Genomic DNA, 22,148 nt, shown 5'->3' on the forward strand with positions numbered 1-22,148 from the left:
TGGGCACCTCTCCTGGCTCATACTGACTCCTCTGCCACATTGGTGAAGCTTCTTTCCTCCAGCCTTTGTACTGTTGCATTCAAGTTTGGAGACTGAAGTCTCGAGTCACTTAAAAGTGACTCCAGGAACTTTTTGCAATTGAGAAGAAAGCTGAAAAGCCTTCAGTGTTTAAATAGAAATGTAAGTTTCAAGTGTAGTATAAATGCTTCAGATCTCTTAACCTTATTCATCAATTAACATAGCTGCAACAGCTGGGTTTTGATCCATATTTTCAGAGAACAGTAATGCTGCTGATACAGCATTTCCAGTTCCGTCAGAGGAATACTGAAGCGGTTTTCAGAACATAATTTAAAAAGTACTCAGTTGACAGGATGTTTCTTCAGGGAACCATTGATCGCATTCTCAACTTGCTACAGAAACAGAGATAGTCTTCATTTTAATTTCAATATCAGCAATGCCTTAAGTGACGATCACAGCTAACCCATTTTAATGACAACCCTGAATGTTTAGAAACTCTAGCTATTCAATATACTTCTGTGCAGAGAAACAAGAACAGATGGATACTTCCTTAACACCTGCTGCTGTGGGAGTCTTTTGAAACACTTGCAAGTAAGAAATTATTACCGCTATAAAATGTCTCCCCGTTTTATTTGTTTAGAAGATTTCTATAGAGCACACATACAATTTATTTTAGGTTTCTGAAGTTAGGTTGTACTTTTGGAAAGCTAAGGAAGTATCACTCACTGAAGGAAAGCTTATTTCTATGCCTCATAAAAAGAGGTTTTAGGATATTATATTGAAGATTTACTGCAATCTGTTGTGTAAGCAGGCCAAGAGATGTGCATAGTATGCTACTACAGGAGTGCTAGAATAGCTCCAGGGACTAAGAGCCCAGTACTGCAAAGCACAAGGAGTTCCAGTGAACAAGAGAAAGCTTTCTAAGGGAAATCACAGAAAACTGAAGCCTAATGCCTTTTTTTGTTTGTTTTTTTTTTTTTTTGCCTCAACAACACACATTGCAGAAAGATGAAGTGCAGAGATTTTTGCTCATAATTGTCTTAATGGCCTTCCTCGGGTGATTTAAATTTTCCTTTGTTTCCACATGTAGCCAAAAGGAGCAAGACAAATTATTTCATAGGTTTGGAAAGCTCTGCTCTCTCCATTCTCTTCTGAAGTTATATGCATTGTTTTGTTTTGCCTTTTTTTTTGGGGGGGGGGGGGGGGGGTGTTTTTTGTTTTATGGAATCTCATATGCAATAGATTAAAGAAATAAAAATGTAAATTCTAAGGATCTGAAAGTAAAATGTGATTAGGAATTTTTATCTACCTAGATTATTTAATGAGTTTCATTTTCATTATGATTAAGAAATGGCCAAAAATAGCCCTAAAAACTGGTTACTTTAAATATTTTTTTAAAAAAAGTTTGACTTTTTTTCCAAAATGAAAAGAACATATTTTCTTCCTGTCAACTTTTGGCATAGGTGTTTCAGAAATAAATGCAGGTGATTGGGGATTTGGAAAATGGAGAGCATATCTAACATAGAAGTAAGGTATTTCTTCCAACCAGCCATTGAGGATTAACCATTAGCACATCACTCTGGTTCTACTTTACAGATCCACAGAGTTAAAAACTGAAATAAATACACTGGCAATTTACTCTGAGCTCTTGCATAATAGAGGTCATAATACCTCATCCAGTAATTCCTGACCTATAATTTCAGACTGGGCTGGAGGACACCTTTGGGAAAGATACACAATCATAATTTAAAGGCTTCACATAGCAGCAAACTCATTAATTCCCAAAGTAAGTTGTTTTTATTGTAAATTGCAATCATGCTAACATTATCTACATTATTTTAGCTTGAATTGATATGTTCGTCTTCACACAATTTTTATGTTATCTTATTGATTCGTGAGTTCTGTGATCTAAGTCTCTTCCCAATGTACATCCTGATAGACTATGATCAAATAATCAGTGACTTTCCTGTTGGATAAACTTATTAAATGAAGCTCATTAACTTAGCTTCTGGCTTTAAGGTATGTTTTCCAAACTTTGCCCAATTAAAAAGATTCAGAAGAAACCTACAAGTACTGTTTGCTCTATATGAGAGTAGACAGAAGAAAATAATGATTTCTTACTCAACTCTACACTAATGCCATATATAAGCATACAAACACACTTTTCCGTTTTCTTGGTAATTTATCTAAGGATCACAGCAATTACTTCAGACACTTCAAATATAAGGTTGTCCTGACAATTTACATGCATCTAGGATAAATCTTGTAATTTATTTTGGCTTCTTTGGCTCCTGAACACATAGATAAGTTTGCTGTATGTCTAGGATGTGAATTCCAAGAGATAAACACTAGACAGTGTTTAATGTACAAGTTTAGATAAACTGTTTATCTACTCTGGGTGATTAGGACCTGAGGTATATGACTTACGAGAAGAAGCTTAAAAGAACTGGGTTTGTTTAGCCTTGAGAAAGCTAGGGGGGAATTGTCTACAGATGTCCAGCAATTGGGTCTAGGGAAAATAAAGGTGGACTCACCTTGAGGGTACACAGTGAAAAGGCAAGATGCAATGGACACAAGCTGCTGGAAAGGAAATTCTGATAAAATATTAGGAAAAAAGATTACTCACATTGAGAGTAGCCAGACACTGGAACAGGTTGCCCAGGGAGGCTAGGGAATCTGCACCCTTAGAAATACTCTTGACTGGACAAGGCCCTGAGCAACCTGCCAGACCTACTCCAAATGGTGGGATGGACCAGGTTACTTCCAGAGAGAGGTTCCTTCCAGTCTAAAGGATTCTGACTCTGAGTAATTAATTAGCTCTACTCTTCTTATTCCCTGGTGAAACTGAAGTGATACTGTAATTTAGGTGTGAAATGCAGGCCTTTCTCTGTAGACCTTATGCAATATCTGACAGCAGGAATAAAGACTTTTACCAGATTCACACACATAAATGGCTATTTTAGGGACAACAGATGAATATCTCTCATCCATCCATTGTACTTCTCTTGGACGTCCCTTTCTCTCCTCCATGAATTGTACTGCTTCACTTTACAGCACAACCTGGTATGGTAAACTAGCATCTATTTCAGTTTTTCATGAAAGACCAGTATACAAGGTTCCTCATATATACCATGCTGTAATTTCCAGCTGTGGAGTAGTAGCTACTGCATAAAACACTGACTACTTCCTGCAGCAGGTGGAATGGTTGAGATGGAAAGGGAGCACTGGCCAAAGCAATTTTTTAATCAGGTGCTTTCTTCTTTGCTTTCATTGCCACTAAAAATGGTACAAAAAGTTATATTCTTGATACAACTACAAGATGTGCCAAAGCTAAATGCTGTTGAGCTTGCTTATCGGACATGATAAGCAATGCAATGTATATAATAAAGTTAACAACTTAATTTGTACCTGTTGTGTTCGAACGAATCATTCTATTATCTTTACTTAACATTCTTTTACACCCAGTTAAACTCATCCAGTGAAATACACATACATAAGAATTAGGCCTTTGATATGATCAGTAAATTAAATTAACTTGACTCCAGGAAGAGAAAGATAAGAAAATGCCTGTCCTTACAAGAAAGGTCACAAACAAAGAATAGGAAGAGTACAAACTTAAAAAATCCAGAACAGAAAGAAATAATGGCTTGAAGAATATGGAACTTGCTTTTTCTTTAAATTTCTGTCTTTCTGATAGAAATCTTTTTACTTGACACTTTACTGCGTTCCAGATTTAGGTCACTTTCTGGCTATATATTATGACTAAATACACCTAAAATGTGGCACGTTTATTGCATAGAAACCAAACATACTGTACTGCAGCAGCAAGAAACAAACAAATTTAATGGATTAAACTGCAGATAGATGTGCTGTTATGTTGTAAATATGTACATCTTCCTCCCCGTTTTCCTCTCAAGTTTGAGGCTCACACCAAATTCACATCCTTATATTGACAGGAGAAAAAAACTTCTGAAGTCAATACTTAAAACATTAGGAAAAGAAAAAAAAAACACAAGATGAAAACATGAATGTATTCTGTGGGTTAGTCACCTACAACTCTAGACATGAAAAGTCTTTTGTCCTGGGGTGACAGCCTGGGAAGTGGTTGTTTTTCTAGAATATATCTTTTGCTTTAAAGAGTATGTTTCCCTCTGCTAGTTACTGCAAGTTCAAATATAATTGAGGAGTTCGATGTACAAAATTAATCTCAGGAACAGAGCTTTTTACACCTCGTCTTTCCAAAAGCAAGTGTTTTTAGCTTATCTTTCTCAAAGCCTGGGCTATAACACGATCTACTCAAACAACTTGGAATATTTAAATGGTGTGGATATATCCAGGGAGTGTATGGATAAGTCAAAGTTAGGCAACTCAACTGGAAAAAGAAACATTTCTGCCAAGGAGGAAATGCCCAGTAAGACTGTCACTACAGTGAGGTTTGTCAAGTTAATTCCTTTGAAATATATCTGCTTCAAAAATAAAAGAAAGAAACAAACAATTTTCCGTACACTTTTTGAGCGTATGCACGATTCACCTGCCAGCATCCAGTTTGAGTAAAAGACATCGACTTAAATAGTGTCTTTTCAAGTTTTTCTGTAGACTGTCTCACTGTTTCAGACTACAAGTTTGTTTTGCTTTAACTATGTAAGATAATTTGTTTTCTCAGCCTTTGAATCTTGGCAGATGATAAAGTGATCACGCCCAAACAACAGTACCTGGAGCTTTCTTTTGCTACCACATCTCACCCACAACTTCTAACAGCCTCATTCAGTGACTCACTTTCCCTATTGCTCTAAAATTTCTCTTGCTCTTGAGAGCAGGGAATAGAAATAGTTTCATCTTTGGTTATTCATCATAGTGCCTTTTGCAAGTGTGTTGCTACTCGTCTGATTCATCTCCATTTTCTTAATCAAAAACTGAGAGCTTTGTTCATGCAATGCATAATAGTATGTGGGCTTGCCTTTCAACCATATTTGTCTGATAAAAATGTATTTACAAGTAGTTATGTCGAAAACTCTGCAGCCATAACCGGATTTGGAACTGCAGTACAATTGAAAGTATGAAACGCGTTTGTATGTGTGTCTGTGAGTGTGTGTATGTACTTCTCCCTGTCTTCTCAAACAATAATTTAAATATAAAACTGTGAGTGTTATTTATATATCTACTCAAAGCTCTAGAGTAATTACTCTACAGTTTAAAAAAAAAAGAGAGAGAGAGGGAGGGAGGGAGAGAGGGAGGGAAAGAGAGAGAGATGCAAATGTTATAAATCTTGCTTTATGTTTGGGGACTGTACTAAACATAATTTGCCAGAAAGCTGCATCTTGTGTTTGCATAGTGTTTATCAGCCTTCACTATTTATAACAGATGGAACTAGGGCATTTTGAATGTTTCTATTAAACAGTAAATGACACTGCAGCATAAACACAATATTGCAGAAGTTTGGTCTTGCAAATTAAATTCTACGACCTGGAAGATAGCTTCCAAATTTAAAATCATCTTATCTTCTGTTCTGTAGAATATAACCATAGCACAATCCATACTCACTTGCTCGGAGAGGGCAACGTTATTGCTGCATACTCTGAAACACAGGAAAAGGAGCCATCTCATCACTCTCTGCAACTTCCTGAGGAGGGGAAATGGAGAAGAAGGTGCCAATCTCTCCTTCTTAGTCATGCATGGAAATGGCACAAAGCTGCACCTGAGGCAGTTCAAACTAGATATTAGGAAAATGTTTGTTACTGTGAGGGTGGTCAAACACTGGAACAGGCTTTCTTGAGAGGTGGTTGATGCCCCTGCCTCTCAGTGTTCAAGAGGCATGTGGATAATGCCCTCAGTAATATGGTTTAAATTTTGTTTAGCCCTGAAGAGATCAGGCAGTTGGACTAGATGGTCTTTGTAGGCCCCTTCCAGCTGAACTATTCTGTAACAATGATAATCCTACAAGGGTCATTGCATGGATTTCATAAGGCACTACCAATTATGAAAATAAATAAATGGCCAGTCAACAAAGAAAATTTCTCCTGGCAGGTAAAGAAACCTCAGCCTGATTGTGATATTCATGCACCACCACCTTTCTGGTCAAAATATTTTTCCAAACTGATTTTAAGTCAATAGACAAAATAACAGCTCTGCTGCAGGGCACGGCTGGGCCCAGCAGTCAAAATGCAGCACCTGAGGAAAAACATGTTCAAGAAAGGATGAAACGACACAGAAGCAAAGAGAGGAATGAGGAAAAAAGCATGAGAAACAATCCTGCAAACACCAAGGTCAAAGAAGGAGGGGAGGATGTGCTGCAGGCACTGGAACAGAGATTCCCCTGTGGCCTGTGGAGAGACTAGGAAGTGGAGGAGAGGAAAATGACAGAGGGAGCAGCAGACAGAAGCTGTTATGGTCTGACCACAGGTCCCCATCTCCCCTCATGGCTCGGGGGGCTAACAGGAGTGGAGGGCTGAAACAGAGACTGGGAAGGGGCAGGCTGGAAATGTGTTGCTTTTGTGTTTGTCTTACTGTTTCTCACTATCCAAATACACTCTAATTGGCAATAAACAAAATTAATCTTCCCCAAGATGAGATTCTTTTGCCCATGAAGGTAATTAGTGAGTGATCTCACAATTTCTTGACCCAGAAGCTTTTTCATTCTCCCTGTGTCGCACTGAGGAGGGAGAGTGTGAGAGCAGCTGGGTGGGCGTTTGGCTCTCAGTCAGGGTTAACCTGCCACACCAGTGCATCATCTCTGGAGGCTTTTTAATCAATTGAATCCTTTGAAAAGATCACAGATATCAAAAATATGTGCAGGAATGTTTGTATTCTCGAGCTAAGCCCATGACAGATTTCCTTTGCCACTTTTGTAAAACTGGACACTCCAGCAAAAGATACATCTTATCTCTATTCTAAACCCTATAATTTTTTAATTTCCCAAAGGTTATCCTCAGTAGTTTTCCTCATTTCTCATATTCCATTACAGGGCTTGGGTAGAAATGAATACCATTACCCAGAATAATTTTTTTAAAAATAGTTTGTGCTCTCAGTACACATTCAATCTGTAAGATGTAAGGTAGCATTTATCAAGATGTGAATACATAACCACAATAACATTAATATCTTGTCCTTAAGTCCCTGAAACATTGCTGGAGCTTCACACTTGCTAAGCAGGGTTAAGGCAGTCTTCTGTAGCTTCCTGCAGCTCAGGCACTCTGCCATTATCACCTCAAATCAAGCGTGGTTGCAGACACAGCTTCACCCACATTTCTGACAATTCAACATATCAGATAGTGATAAATTTAAATGTTGCTCTTAGCTTTTTATAGCAAATATATAAAACACAATATGGTTGAACTTTGATACTAATATAAGCTATGTCGCTATAAACACGAGCAATATCACGAGTTATATTAGACATTTCAACAACACCTAGCTCAAGTATCTTTAAACCTTCCAAAATATTTACAGTATCTGGAAGTGATTCTAATGGATCTGAAGCACTTGCAGTGTTCAGTCAAGTGGATTGTCCACGTATCTGAATAATTTTTAAGTGACTGCTCAGCTGCCTCTCGCTATTCCGAAGACAGATTCTCCCCAGACATATCTCACATCTCTTCTTGTACTTGATGTCTGAGGCTCTTAAAGTAATTGCAGTGGAATTTTGTGTCTCCATCCTATTCCATCCTCACCAGATGACCAGAAAAAGATCCATATATCTGTACCTTGTTCTTCTGGCTTGGAGACAAGACAGTGTATAGGTGGCAGGTATATAAAATTTTTATCACACAAAAAATGAGACGTGGAAGCTGTAATTCCTTTAAATTTTGTCTTTGTTACTGCTTTTTCAAACATCTGCCCATTACACAAGACTTTGTGCCTGCATTCTCCCACAAAAAAAACAAACCTCTTCCATCCATAAAATTGAAATTCCTTATTGACCATATATGTGACCTGTTTTAATTAGTGACACATAATAATTTCAGCAATCAGATATATAAAGCAGTTTAATAGATTTTTAGTTTTGTCTGGAGTGAAGAATCATCTCCAAAAAACTTTCATCCAATTTCAGAATAACATTAAACAAATCTGGCAACTGAAAATATGCAAGTTTTTGTGTTTTTTTTTTTTTTTTGGTTATTATTAAAACAATTGGGTTTTATACTTTTGAAACTGCATGTGTCTGTTTCTAAGATATTGTTAAAACATGGTTCTTCTATACTACAGCAGTACACATTGAAATTAAAGTCCAAAAGTTCATCACGATATTAAAAAATAAGTTACAGTTTGTAGCAGAGTTTATTCCAAAAGGCTCTGATTTTTGGATTACAGCCTTCATTATTGTCTTTATATTTCAAATTTAAGAATTTATTTTTGCCTCTGCGAGCCTTTTCTTTCTAACATTTGGCATGACATAACTCTAATATTATTGTTAATCTGTATTATACACATTCAAGCCTATTGCTCCCACTGCCCCAAATACCATAAAAACTCAGGGAGTTAAATATATTGACTGCAAAGCTAAAATTAAATGTTTTCTTCACAACTCACTGTTATACTGGAAACTGAATGGCTTATAACTATCCTGTCTTTAACTGATACAGGATTCTGAATTTTAAACAGCTGGTGGGGTTAGTGCAGCCAGCTATCTCATTCAAGCCAAACAATGAAACAGTTAGATTTCTGGTTGTTTTTACTAACAGCAGACAGCAATGGAAACTTGCATTCAAAGTTTAGACTAAGTGGTAGTACACGTCCCAAGCTGATGTTATTACGCATGCATGTGTATACACGAGGAGGAACACGAAAATATTTGAAAGCACAGGAAACAGCTGTAGAATTAATTGCTGCAGAAGGCAGACAAACCCAAACCAGAGAACTTGGAGTAAAATGGTATCAGGTAAAAGATATGCAAAGAAACTCTCTTCCATTTCTTACTTTCTACCATATTCAGGAAAAGAGGATTTCAAATTCATTTTTACAAAATAAACAGCATTACAGCACAGACATACCTGATTGTAAAATCAATTTCAGTAGTAAAAACAATCTAACAATTCTGAAACTGCTTAACTTCTCAAGCTACACTTATACTGAATCGTGTCTTTCTATTCTCCTTATAAACCAGGGAGAGGGGGGCAGAGGAGTGCTATTTCCAAAATGTTATAGCTTGTGTATTACAAATTGAAGGAAAATATATATATATATCTGTGAGGCAATGAGGGGTTATTTTGCATTTCATTTAAAGCCAAAGCATATAGTTTGTAACTTAAAAGTAAATAGATCTATATTTAAATGATATATTTTTCTTATGGAGTGATTTGCTACAGGCAAAACAGCAATACCAATTTGTCATAAGGAAGCCATTATTCCATGCATGCATAAATGGAATACTTCTCAGTTAGCATTATCTTGATCATTCAGTGATAAATCTATTCCTTCTTACATGATTAATTGTAACTGCTATAATTACTCCTGTCAGAGATAAAGAAATAGTACGTTTCTTAAAAAAAAAAAAAAAAAAAAAAAGAACATCACCAAAACCCAAGCTCCTAATAGTAAAACATGAAGTGTTCGGGGTATTCTGCTAGAACGTATGGGCAAATCACAAATCCTTATTCCTTTATCTCGAGGTTGCTTGTATTTTTAATCTACCACGGTCTAATGTAAAGTGCATATGGTTTTCAGGAATCTGGTCTGGAAATCAGAGATCTGTTTCCTCTAGAATGACTGCCTTAACCATAAACCTTTATTTCAGCTTTGCTTGTCCATTCTTTGACATGATCTTGTACGCATACCTATACAATGGTGCATTAGTCATGATTGACCATATCTAAAAATCAGAGTATATTTAAGGGATTTAGGTGTTCAAATGAATGCCTCTCTACACAGGCATTGTAATAGGGCATGAAATGACAGGCAGGAACACAATCCCCCAAAATTGAGTGCCTAAAGGATTAGACCAAGGTAGAATGGATGGCTTTCTGGAATATATCTGAGTTTTAGCCTGATGTAAAAATAATTTAGGTAGACTGGATTCTTTCTGTTTTGATCACATCATCATCTCTCAAATGCAGCTGTTGATGTAGGCACCTTCTTCTGATTTGTTGTATATTAACAGCAGCCACAGTGCCCCAAAACAGGCAGGGGATGAGCCGTGCATCTTAGAGTTGTGGAGGCAATTTAACGCTCCTGGAGTACACCTGATCCATCTTTTGCAAAAGGTCTTTTCTGTGTAGTCTGGCTGTGTGGCAGCCACAGCAAACAGTTGCAGTACAGGAAAATAATACTGAGACATGAGTATCCAAAGGTGAACAAGACTTGGATTTTCCACTTGACTTGGCATATGGACACCACAGAGCACTGGACATGCTTCACCAACACCTCTGTGCTTCCCCTGGCTGGCAGGAAACAGCTCTCACATTTCCCTTTGGAAAAAAAAAAAAAAAGCCACTAACTCCCAAGGATGATGAGACTGAGAGAGAATTCAACTGCAGCTCCCAAGGGAACAGCTCCCAAGGATGATGAGAATCAGATAAATCAATGTCTCTTTACTTCTGTTCTGTCTAGTCAGTAGTACAACTTGGCTCATCAGAGGCACCGAGGTGTCATGTTCAATCAGTGGTGAAAGGCGGGAAGCTTGTTTAGGTCGCCTGAGGTCTTTTGGAGTTACCCACCTCCAGGCCAGGCCTTTACTTCCTAAATGTCACAAAAAGTAAAAGAAGTGGTCTAAATCCAGCCCTAAGTGTCACTGACAGTGAAACTGAGACTTCTGCACCACAACACTGCCCCAGAATATGGCACTCAGGCTCAAATTATCATGCACTTTTGAGTACTCTTACACACAAAATTAACTGTGCCCAGCAAGTAAAAATTTGGTTTCTCTCCTATTGTAAACTATTACAAGCTTTTTTGAAGGGTCCAAAACTTAAAGTTTGATCTCCAATGCAAGATTATAGTGCAAATAAAACCCAGAGATATTCTCTCTGAAGATAAACACATTTCAAAGAATGCAAAGTGAAAACATTCCAAACATGCAATTACATAAACTATTTTATTTTGTAACACAACTCAGTAAAATATTAAATTTTTAATGTTACTTTACTATAGAATATGCAAATTAACAGTTACAAGTCTACATTTTCCAACAATAGATGGCACTAGTAAATCCTGCATTGGCAACATTAAATAATGTTTTAGTGTTTTAATATATGCAAAACTAATCATAACTGCCTAAATAATATAGGGTGATCAACTCTGCTCTAAAACATTTATACAGATTTTTTCAGAGCAAAACAAGGAGTTATGATAGCACGAGCAACATTTCAAAAATGTTTTACTACTTGCAATGATTTATCTGAACTGGGAAGTAGGAAAACATTCCACTTTCAAGTACATTGGTGGAAATCACAATTTTCAATGCCACCGAATAAGAAGAGGATTCTGTTTATTAGCATCCATAAAGCTTATTGTATACTTACACAGGAGCAGTACAACTATTTTTAGCTTTCAATTAAAAATTAGCAAAATAATTTTAGATATAAATTTCCCTTAGAACAGTGCAAAAGTCACTTAGAGATGGACACAAAGCCTGCAGATGTTTCTTAGTGCAACAGCATCATGTCTACTTCTTCAGGAGTTATCCCTCAGGAGAGGAGGAACTGCATGGATTTTCCAGCCTCAAGAGCTAGTTATCACGAGTCGTACTGCAAAAATACCAGTCTGCTTAAGAATGCTGCTGTAGCAGATGAGGGATCTACACTATGACATGCACACCTCAGCATGGCCCTCGGTTAGATAACCAGGTTTTTTTTAGCAACCACAGAAGGCCACTGATCTTTGTACAAGATGTTATCTGTGTTCTTCAGCAAGATGAAGGTAGGATTGAAGTCAGCTGATTAGCAGCAGGTGAGAAAAGACTAGGCACAGGATTTATAAATCTGAGCCAGCACACAGAGCACAGAGGACAATGGCAGATAAGAATTCACATATTAGTAAGTCAGACTTGCGTCTGTGGTTTCCGCAATAGCTCTTTATTAGCACGTGGGTTGCTGAAATGTTTTCAGCAGAACAAAAGAAAAGGAGGAGGGGTGAGGGAAGAAATACAGACTTCACATCAAAGTGAGAGTGCTAGCTCTCTGGGTATTCAGGCCGATGCAGCAGAGGTGTAAGAAAACATGGGGATGACTGACCTCTGTCTAAGCTGAGATAGCTCACTCCAGAGTCAACCTGCCATCAAATGTCTTCTGTATTACAGACCAGCATCAGTTTAGATCTTGATAGTTATTATGCATCATTATAACAAAAACTTTTTTTTTTTAAAAGACTTTAGGCAATAAAGCACATGATTTCAGAAACAGGAAAAGGAGTGAGGCAGCAGTGTGTGTTTTGGTATTCATGGTAACAATAGTTTGATAAATTTACTATCAAGGTTACTTTTGCCATTATCCTCCCACTCACCCTGTTGTACATCACTCGTGAATAACTGCTGACTGTCCCTGAGAAGGAAGCACCATCAGGCAAGTCGGGAAGACCTGCACACAACTCTGAAACACAGTTCTCCTTCTCCCAGTAACATGGAGAACTCATTGCACGTACTGCGGCAAACATCCAAGTTTCACGCAAGGTTGAACTTTAGATGTCGTTGGCATGTTTGTAACAGCTAGGCTTAATCAGTCCCATTGTTTGGAAAAATTGGCCCTAAACAGAAATAACCATTCAATTTCTCATTTAATATCTTCATTTTTAATTGGCTTGTTGCATTCTTTATATGCATTGGAATCCTGGTACACTAGCTCCTGTGGGAAAATAGCACTCAGCAATTTGAAGCTGTTAGCTGCCTTGAACATAGGGGATCTGATTCTCATTTATGTTACAGTCGCTTTATATTGCTCTGACAGTAAATTGCATTTACACTCAGTAAATGAACAACCAGAGTAGTATAAAGTAACTTTAGCATGAATGAGAATTAGGCCCAAAGCCTTCCTAAGTTTTTATAGCAACACTGTTATTCATCTCAATTGGTGAGATAGGAATTGATTGACAAGCAACTTAGCAACACGGTATTACCTAGTTTGGAAGGAGAATTGAGCTAGGGATTAGAAAACCCCAATTCAGCGAAGGATATCAGACTGGCTATTAAAAGTCTTAAGTCCAACAAAACACTAAGGCCAGATGGTTTCAACATACATTTTTACAATCAGCTAGGTATAAAAGATGAAATAGCTCCCCTGCTAGTTAAAGTATTTCAAAATTATTTACAGATGGGAATTAATGTTAATGAGTCATATAGCTAACTCCCTGCATACCATCCTGAAAATTTACCGCCCTCAAGTTTAGTCCCAGTCAGTACACCAGAAAGGTTCATCTTTTAGAAATGGAAATAGATTTTCCTTGTTTTACCATGTAAAACTAACCATTCCAATTTCACATCTAAGAGGTTTACACAGAAGTAGAGTAATAAGGGACAGAGGTAATAACAGAAATGTCCTCAGTGTGAAGGTTATTTTAATTGTAAATTCCCATGGCTGGAAGATTTACTCATAAAACATAGCATAGAGTAGAAGTGTATTATAGAGAGGAACGATATTAAAGATATATGCAAGAGTGGTTCAGGGGAATATAGAGCTCTTTATCTCTAGGTGAATGGCTCACAGCCATATTAGGTGAAAATGCAAATTTTACCATTTTGGCAATTGTTCATTTACTTTGATTAAATGATTTGCATTAATCCATTTGGTTCCTCTGAGGCAGTCACCCCCATGACCAAAGCTTTAGTGGGCCACCTAGCTCCACGTGTGGGCAAAAGACTGAGAATACTCTGTTCTTTTTACCTGGACATATTTATCCATTTTTGTCCAAAGAGAACTGAGTGGTATAAGCCAACTGTGAATTTTTAATAAACACTAAAGGAAAGAGAAAATTCCCCCTGTGGACTTTAGCTTAGCCAATGCAGTTGACAGAACTATGATCTCACAAGGATATTTTATTGCCCATGTCTCCTAAAGGTATATTGGTTTAGATCTTTTCAACTGAATGCATTCAAAGGAAGGAGAAATCAAATGTATTCTGTAGCTATTAATCAAAGACTGGATAATGTTCCTGACCCTTCAAAAAAGCCACGGATTTGAAGTGGGGGATGGAGTAAAAAATATCCTTATTTTAAGAGGATCGATCCAAGCAATAAACTTGACTAACAAATTAGTAATTTGGGTATTTTATTACACAAAGAAAAGATGAGAATTTATTTTTAAATGTGTTTAGACTGGGCTGGATATCTGAAGAGTAAAATGAACGCCATCCCTGGAAGTGTTCAAGGCCAGGTTGGATGGGGCTTTGGGCAACCTGGTCTGGTGGGAGGTGTCCCTGCCCATGGCAGGGGGTTGGAACCGAGTGATCATTAAGGGCCCTTTGCAACCCAAACCATTCTGTGGTTCTGAGATAATTGTGATGCTTCTTGACACAGAGCCAAACTCAGATCAAGGTCATAAGCAAGTGGTGGTATTTCAACACCTTCCTTTCTATTTGTTTCCATGATACAGGAAAATATGCACCCCAGTCTTGGGCTGCTCTCCAGAAACTCAAAGAATACAGTGACCTAACTCAACACATGGATTTTGAGGTGGAGGAGAGTGATTGGAGTGTATCTACAAAACCAGTTGTGATGCAATGTCATCAGGTTCAACAGAATGCAACATATTTATTCTTCTAATAACAGAGCTGCTTAAATGTAAATATACAGTGTTTTTGTGTGCATACACATACAAATATATTTGTTTATATATACATGGAAAAGCTTTTCAATAACCTTGCCTCTAAGCTGGTTTTGTTTAGAAAAAATATATCGACAAAATCTTAAGGACAAGAAGAAATGCCTTAGCAACCTTTCAGCTTTTTTTTTTCCCGACTGTCACTCACAAAGGGTTTTTTACTTCTGTGGATGGATCATCCCTACCATTCCCAAGCCACCAAGTAAAGATTAATATGAACCTACAGCCCAACAGAGGGACTTGGTTTAGCATTTGTAAATGTAGCCTATGTTAAATTAATGCATTTTTTTTTCTGTGTACAAACTTAAAACTACGCTTTTGTCTCACTAATCAACACAGATAAAGTCAAATGGAATCTGAATAAACAAATTTAGATTTCTCTCCTCCCCACAGATAAAAATCTCACTGATCACACTTCCTTAAGAGATTCATTTCTCTTAGGTAGCGCTAGCTTATCACTAGATCTCATTTCTCTCTTCCTTTAAACAGCAGACAAATTAACTATATTCCTTTATCAAGGTCCTTTCAATTGCTCATCTTACATATACGGATAATCCAAAATAAATGAGACCTAGAATAAATTTCTGTTATTAGCCATACATAGTTACAGACAAATGCTACTTTTAAAAAATAAAAAATAATTTTAAAAAAAGATTGCATTCTGGATCTGGGTAGCAATACTGGTTAATGTAGCATTGTCTGCATTTTCTGCATTTCAACTTGACTTTAATTACAATTGTTTGCTAGATAATAACAACTGACCCAACCACTTCTGTATACAAAGGAACTACTATCAGATACCTTATTTTAACTGTCTGGATTTAGAGTTAGGTGAAGGCAGATAAAGCTTCTGTAGAGACCATTAAATGATTGACCTTTAGCTTAGATGAGAGAAAACAAAATGAAAAATACTCAAGTGTACAGAGAAACAGATGCTTAAAATACCTCTTCAGAAAAGGAAAGAGGTTTTCTTCTGGTCATTTCTTGAATGACCTTCTCCTGACTTTCCAGTCATTCAGTTATTCTCTTCGGCTTTTCAAACACTTCTTCAGCCTACTGAAATCTCCAGTTTTGAAAGAAGTCTGATACTCTCTAATACCAGCCAGACATAGGTTTTATTTCTTATAGAACCAGCAGTACCTCAAGTACACAAAATAACAAAAGGCCATTACTGAAGGAAACTGAAGTTGCTTTTGGAGGAAACTCCTCATCATGAGAATTGATGGCAGCTATGCTCAGTAATAGGCTTCTACCATTTCCATGCTTTGTGCATGGGCTGCTAAATGACTGAAGGCAAAACTACAGGAGGTGCCAGTAAGTACTAAACAGCACTGTTGTAGCAATTATTGGTCCAAATTAGCAAAGCTCAGCTAACAGCTGATTCACTTGTGTTAGTAATAAAGAGAGTTACTAAAAAGCCTTGGGCAATTCTCTAAAACCTCTCTAAATCCAAAATGTGAAACATAATTCCTTACAGCAACAGCCATGCACAGAGCCTGCCATCAAATGGCACTAACTGCAAGGAATTGTGCATGCATAACCCCCTGCAAACAATAAATCAAGGCAAATTCCTCAGAGGTATACACAAACAATAGCTATCATTAATACTTACTGCCCAAGTTAATGATAACAAACTTATGCTAACTCTTCAGGAAAAGTCCATTTCCACTTTTAGATTTTCAGTGCACACCAGCTTCAATATCCAAACTGCACATAGCACTGAAACCCTTCAGACTCGGGAGCATCTCTTGAGACCTAGTTCATCAGAATGTTCCTTTGTATAAAAACACTGTAAACTGGAAGGTAGCCACTCAGAAAAAAAAAATAATCTTGAGTATACATCACTTCCTGAATCACGGAGAGGAGGAAGAAGGGAGGAAAAGGCATTAATAGTCTTGACTACTTTGAGGGCTGTGAGCAACCAGGGGCTAGTTCTGTACACACAAATTTCAGGGTTCACAGAAGTAGAAGAATGAAGCCAACAAAGCAGTAACTTTTCAAAACTGAGAGAAAACTTTTCAACATAAGAGTTCAGACTGCACTGTGATGAATCAAACACTGTCATACCACTAGCCCCCCAAATATAGATTTCATCAGAGGAAATTTCAACCCAAACCCTTTATATTAACTAATCCTGTCTACTGATCCCTTCATTTGCTCGGAAATCTTTTTCTCTTTTCAACAGACAGATGTTTCCTTCCCCTCAGTTCCTTTCTTTTTGAACATTTTCATTTGAAGGATGAGAAATAACTGGTACACAAATACTACAGCTGATATTACTTTCAGTCCTGACATGTTAAAACAGATGCCATTTGAAATAACAAATTAGTGTGTAAAGTTTTCATTTTTACACATTAGAAGTAATTTAGACAACAAATACAAAGGCTTAACAAACATATTAAGACTAAAAGATCATTACTTATTAAACTAAACAGAGGTAGTAAAAGAAACATATCAAAAATAGTGTGAATAAAATCAGCAAGTTGGTGGTGATTTATTTCAGTTCCTATTACCAAATTAATAGAACTAGGAATCAGTTATGAAGCTGAGACAAGAAAAGAAATGCTTTTCACTGGTCTTGCATTATGAAATAAATTAGTGTTGTACTTTAAAATAACTCTTTTCTTCCCAGTTTTCCCATACTAATAGGGATTTTATTCTGTCAATTAAAAAAAAAAAATTTAAATTGTAACGACTGCTTTCATGGAGTTATCCTTGGGCTGAATATTCTTAAAGAAGAACAGAGACGAAGTAGGCTACTTGAACTACAGTTTCACTACTGTTTTCCCTTTGCCTTAAATGTTGTAATTGTTAATTATTATTGCTCTTGTTCTTACTTTCCCTATTGCAAACAATAGCCTAAAAACCAAACAGGATTGTTTAATGCAAGAGGTTTCTATGCAAAATAGTTGCTCAAAAAACAACAACAAACGAACAAACAAACAAACACGAAAAAAAAACACCACTTCTGTAACTTTGGCAACACTTGCAAACATAAAAGACCAATCTGGGAACTCATTTTAAGGTTTCACAGCCTGTTATCAGGACTGTTTTTCTACAAACACATTCGTTCTTTATAGAATGAATACACTGGCATAACAAGAAAGCAGTACTCCTTAAGATAAAGTAAGGAAAAAGTAAAAAATAAACAGAAAGATACAATTTCATTTCTTGGTCTTGGGATCTTTGATTTATGCAGGTTCGTCATACAATAGCTAATACAGTAGCTTGCCTAAATACTCACGTGTATCTGATAGAAATTAACATCTGTCTAGATGACATAGCCAGGTGCCTCAGTTTTTGCCTCCTCTTGCACAAAACAGAGTATCTAAGATAAAGGAGGGACACTTCATTTATACCTTTTAGTTAACAGGTTACATGTTATGTATGACTTTGTTCACCCCAGAAATGATTCTCCCGTATTCAGTCTTTGATAAAATCTCTGGACTTCTTAAATATCGGGTTAAATGTTTTATTTTTAATATTGGGTTGCACGCCCTACATACAGTTAAAATAATCCAGTCATTTCCCAGTTGATCTCAGACTTTAGGGCTGAGACTGCTGTGGACACTCAGCCACACAGGAAAAAAGTCACTCTTCCATCTATCAGTAAGGTAAGCTCCCAAAGTGTTACAGACAAATACTTCATTACCTGGGACATGACAAAACTTGGATATCCAAACTAATCATAGTCTCCCAAAACATAAATTGTAGGGAATACAGTGTAGAGATACAGAAGAATCACCACAGGAGTTATTCAGCATCCACCATGAGACAGAGCTATGAACAGAACAGATTCAGTCTCCATGCTGTGCTCTCTAGCACCCTCTGATCAACGTTTTCTGGCATGCAGCCCCAAATCCAAGCTGGCTCTGCGTGCCCCCTAAGTGCTGCTGAGGAAGTTAATAAACCTCCTGGAATTCACAGCACTGGGAGGAATAATGCAAAGACATGAGGGTAGCTGTATGGTGCTCAGCAGGGTGCTGGGACTGAGCCCGAGCAAATGAGCCCAGCTGGTTCTGCTGAGGACCAGCTAATTGCCTCTGAAACATGCACCCCAGGATTCATGGTTCACTATAAGGAGCAGGCTCCAGCTTGCAGGAGTCATTAATTGATCATTCAGCCATGGAGAAGTAGCTAAAACTGCTTTGGACTTACTAGCGCTGACCCTGGAGGCAGAGTAGTTGTGATCATGCAGCACTGTGCCTGACCCAATAGGCCCTGCAGATCTGAATGAGATCTGCACGGAATCAGCCGCATTGCTCTTCTCTCCATATCAGGGTAACTCACCAGCTGGATATTCACCCTTAATAATCAAGGGTTACATGCAAATCCTAGGCAGAAGTGGTGGTATGAGTCTACCTTCTCTTAACAAGTAAGCCATATTTCAACCACTTTTTAAAAATGACTAATGACCTTATGAACACCCTATAATCACACTCATTCATCTTTTCACCAGCAGATGTCAGGTCATACATTCTTGCATGAGGGGAAATTAGAGAAATGTGTTATAAGATCTCATCAAGAGGTATTTTTGTGATCTGCTCAGTAATTTTTAGCCTAAGCAGAAAGTGCTTCTACATTTTCTTTCACTAAATTCTATTTAACATCAGATAATTCCACTTAAATGTAAAGTATTTCTTTAACAGACGGCGTTTTCCCCATTCCTCATGGTCTCTCCAGTTGCATTTACTGCAACTGCTGGTAGTAAGTTTGAACACTGGCAGCAGTATTTCAACAAAAAGATAACTGTCTGCAAGATACCTCTTCCCTACTTTCTTTTTTGCTTTTTTCTTATTTAAGAGGATGGAAATTTAGTAGTTTCCTCCATGCCTCTTGGTTCCTGCTGTAGACCACCTGCTGGAGGTTATTACAACTCCACCATCACATCTATGACATTTTTTTTTCCTAATTTATTCAAATTTAACTATTTCTGATGAATTCTTCCATAAAAATTGTGACTCTGGCTCATGATAGAAGTTATTATTACCATATTTGCCATCTCACTGACATGAAATTCAAATAATTGTGTTATGATCAGAAACATGAAATAGATTTCATTTTGCAGAAAGTTGACATTTCAGCCAGGACAGATGTCTGTTATACTGATTTATTTGATTAGGACAAAATACTGTGAAACATTTTTCCATTATGATACTCATCTGCAAGAGAAGATTTCTTATTTATGTATGAGTAGAGTGAAAGTGCTTTGACCTAGGAATGAAGAAACTTCCTTCTCTCCTCTTTATATTGCTATTTTATATTTCTGTGTATCTCTGGATGCTCGTTAGGTAGCAAGACTTGAGACTTTTCCTTAGCAAGCTGGCAAATATCCTCCTCTTCAGCATAAAGTGGCACTTCAACACTAACTCTTAGCTAGTATTTTGGCAGAGCAGGATAGACTCCCTTTCTCTTGTTGGTAATTCTCTAGGAGTGCTGAACAGAATTCAAACTCTTGATGGCCTGTTGTACTGGGTTTATGTGGCAAGGTTTTGGTAGTGAGGGCTGCAGGGGTGGCTTCTGTGAGAAGAATCCAGAAGCTGCCCCATGTTAGATAAGGGTCTGTTTCAGCTGGCTCAAAAGGGAGCCAGTGGCCAGAGTAGCCATAAACCAATGTTGTTTGTGCCTCTGTGAGAGCGCATTTAAGAACAGGGAAAAATAAAAATAAAAAATAAAAAAAAAAAAAAAAAAAAAAAAAAACCACCTGCTGGGCAACAGCAACTGGGAGAAAGGAGTGAGAATAAGCCCTGCAGACCCCAAGGTAAGTGCAGAAAGAGGGCAGGAGGTGCTCCAGGCAGGCAGCAGCAGTTCCCCTGCGGCCTGTGGAGAGGCCCCTGGTGGAGCAGGCTGTCCCCCTGCAGCCCATGGGTCCCACACGGAGCAGATCTCCACGCTGCAGCCCGTGGAGGAGCCCCCGGTGGAGCAGGTGGATGTGGCCTGGAGGAGGCTGCGGCCCATGGAGAGCCCCCGCAGGAGCAGGCCCCGGGCCGGAGCTGCAGCCCGTGGAGAGGAGCCCACGCAGGAGCAGGGGGTCTGGGGGGAGCTGCCGCCCGTGGGGGACCCGTGCTGGAGCAGTTTGCTCCTGGGGGATGGATGGACCCCGTGGTACGGAGCCGTGTGGGAGCAGTTCTTGAAGAGCTGCTGCCTGTGGGCAGCCCCCGCAGGCTCAGTTCGGGCAGGACGGCATCCCGTGGGAGGGACCCCACGGGGAGCAGGGGCAGAGAGGGACCGTGAAGGAGCAGTGAGTTTGTCTTGCCTGTGACAATAATTGTTAAGTGATCTCCCTGTCCTTATCTCAACCCTTACGCCCTTTCCATTGTATTTTCTCCCCCTTTCCCTTTAAGGAGGGAGAGTGAGAGAGTGGTGGTGCGGTTTGGCTACCTAGCTAAGCAAAACTACCACACCTGTAATAATTTTGGTTTATTTTCATCTTTTTTTTTTTTTTTCCCTCCACTTTTCTTTCAGGAAAAAAAAAAAAGGCGTTACTGAATTTATGTCTCTATTGGTATATGACTTCTAATTAAAAAGTAGAATCTTTCAATTATGGCATCACATGCTAAGAATAGACACTTAGCTTCTTTGTCATTGGGGGACGTATTTTTGGATCTCATTTATAAACTTCACTCATAACTTTTATAAACTTTCCTCACTTGATTAAAAAGTTTTATCACATAATGGCAATATTGGAAGTTGTGAAACATATATGGTGTCTTGGTATTTGAATAACAAAGCAAAACATTTTGAATCCCTGTCTGCCTTCCATTCAAGGATATATTTGTCTGTTTACAAAACCTTCACAAATCTCTGTGGGATTACAAGAGTATCACATTAAAATAAATAAATAAACACACAAACCATGCTCTTCCATTTTGTTTTTGTTCTTTCTGATTTTTAAAAGACCTTGTAAGTGTGTGGAGTGGGTTAACCTTGCTTGGCTGCCAGACCTCCACCCAGCCACTCTCACTCTCTCCCCTTCATAAACAGGACAGGGGAAGAATTAAGATGGACAACGTTGTGGGTTGAGATAAAGACAGTTTAATGAGAAAACCAAAAACTGCACATGTAAATCAAGCAGTTTGGGTCAGCTGTCCCAGCTGTGTCCCCTCCCAACCTCTTACTCACCCCCAGCCTTTGTCGGGGTGGATTGCAGAGACAGCTTGATGCTTGGCAAGGTCTGCTCAGCAACAGCCAAAACATCTGTGTGTTTCAGCCACAAGTTCAAAACACAGAAACATATGGGCTTAACTCCATCCCAGCCGTACCCAGCCATACAACGAGCTTCTGCCTGATCTCTGTGGATAGGGAATCTCTTTCAGTACTTCCTAAAAGATCTGATGTTCCAAGTTTACCAAGACTGGGGAACATTAAATACCTGCAACTGGATTTTTT

At 38.2% G+C, this 22,148-nt stretch overlaps 1 long non-coding RNA gene across 1 annotated transcript; it reads right to left on the bottom strand.

The window, feature by feature from the left end:
• Window positions 1–6,969: 6,969 nt before the first annotated feature.
• LOC308188220 lies at window positions 6,970–18,907 on the bottom strand. Its single transcript, XR_013945264.1, has 3 exons — window positions 18,412–18,907; window positions 18,004–18,087; window positions 6,970–10,418 (listed from the first exon to the last, which is right to left on the bottom strand). It is a non-coding gene; the product is annotated as an uncharacterized lncRNA (long non-coding RNA).
• Window positions 18,908–22,148: the final 3,241 nt, after the last annotated feature.

This window comes from Anser brachyrhynchus, assembly GCF_964034855.1.
Source record: "Anser brachyrhynchus genome assembly, chromosome: 1".
Lineage (NCBI taxonomy): Eukaryota > Metazoa > Chordata > Aves > Anseriformes > Anatidae > Anser > Anser brachyrhynchus.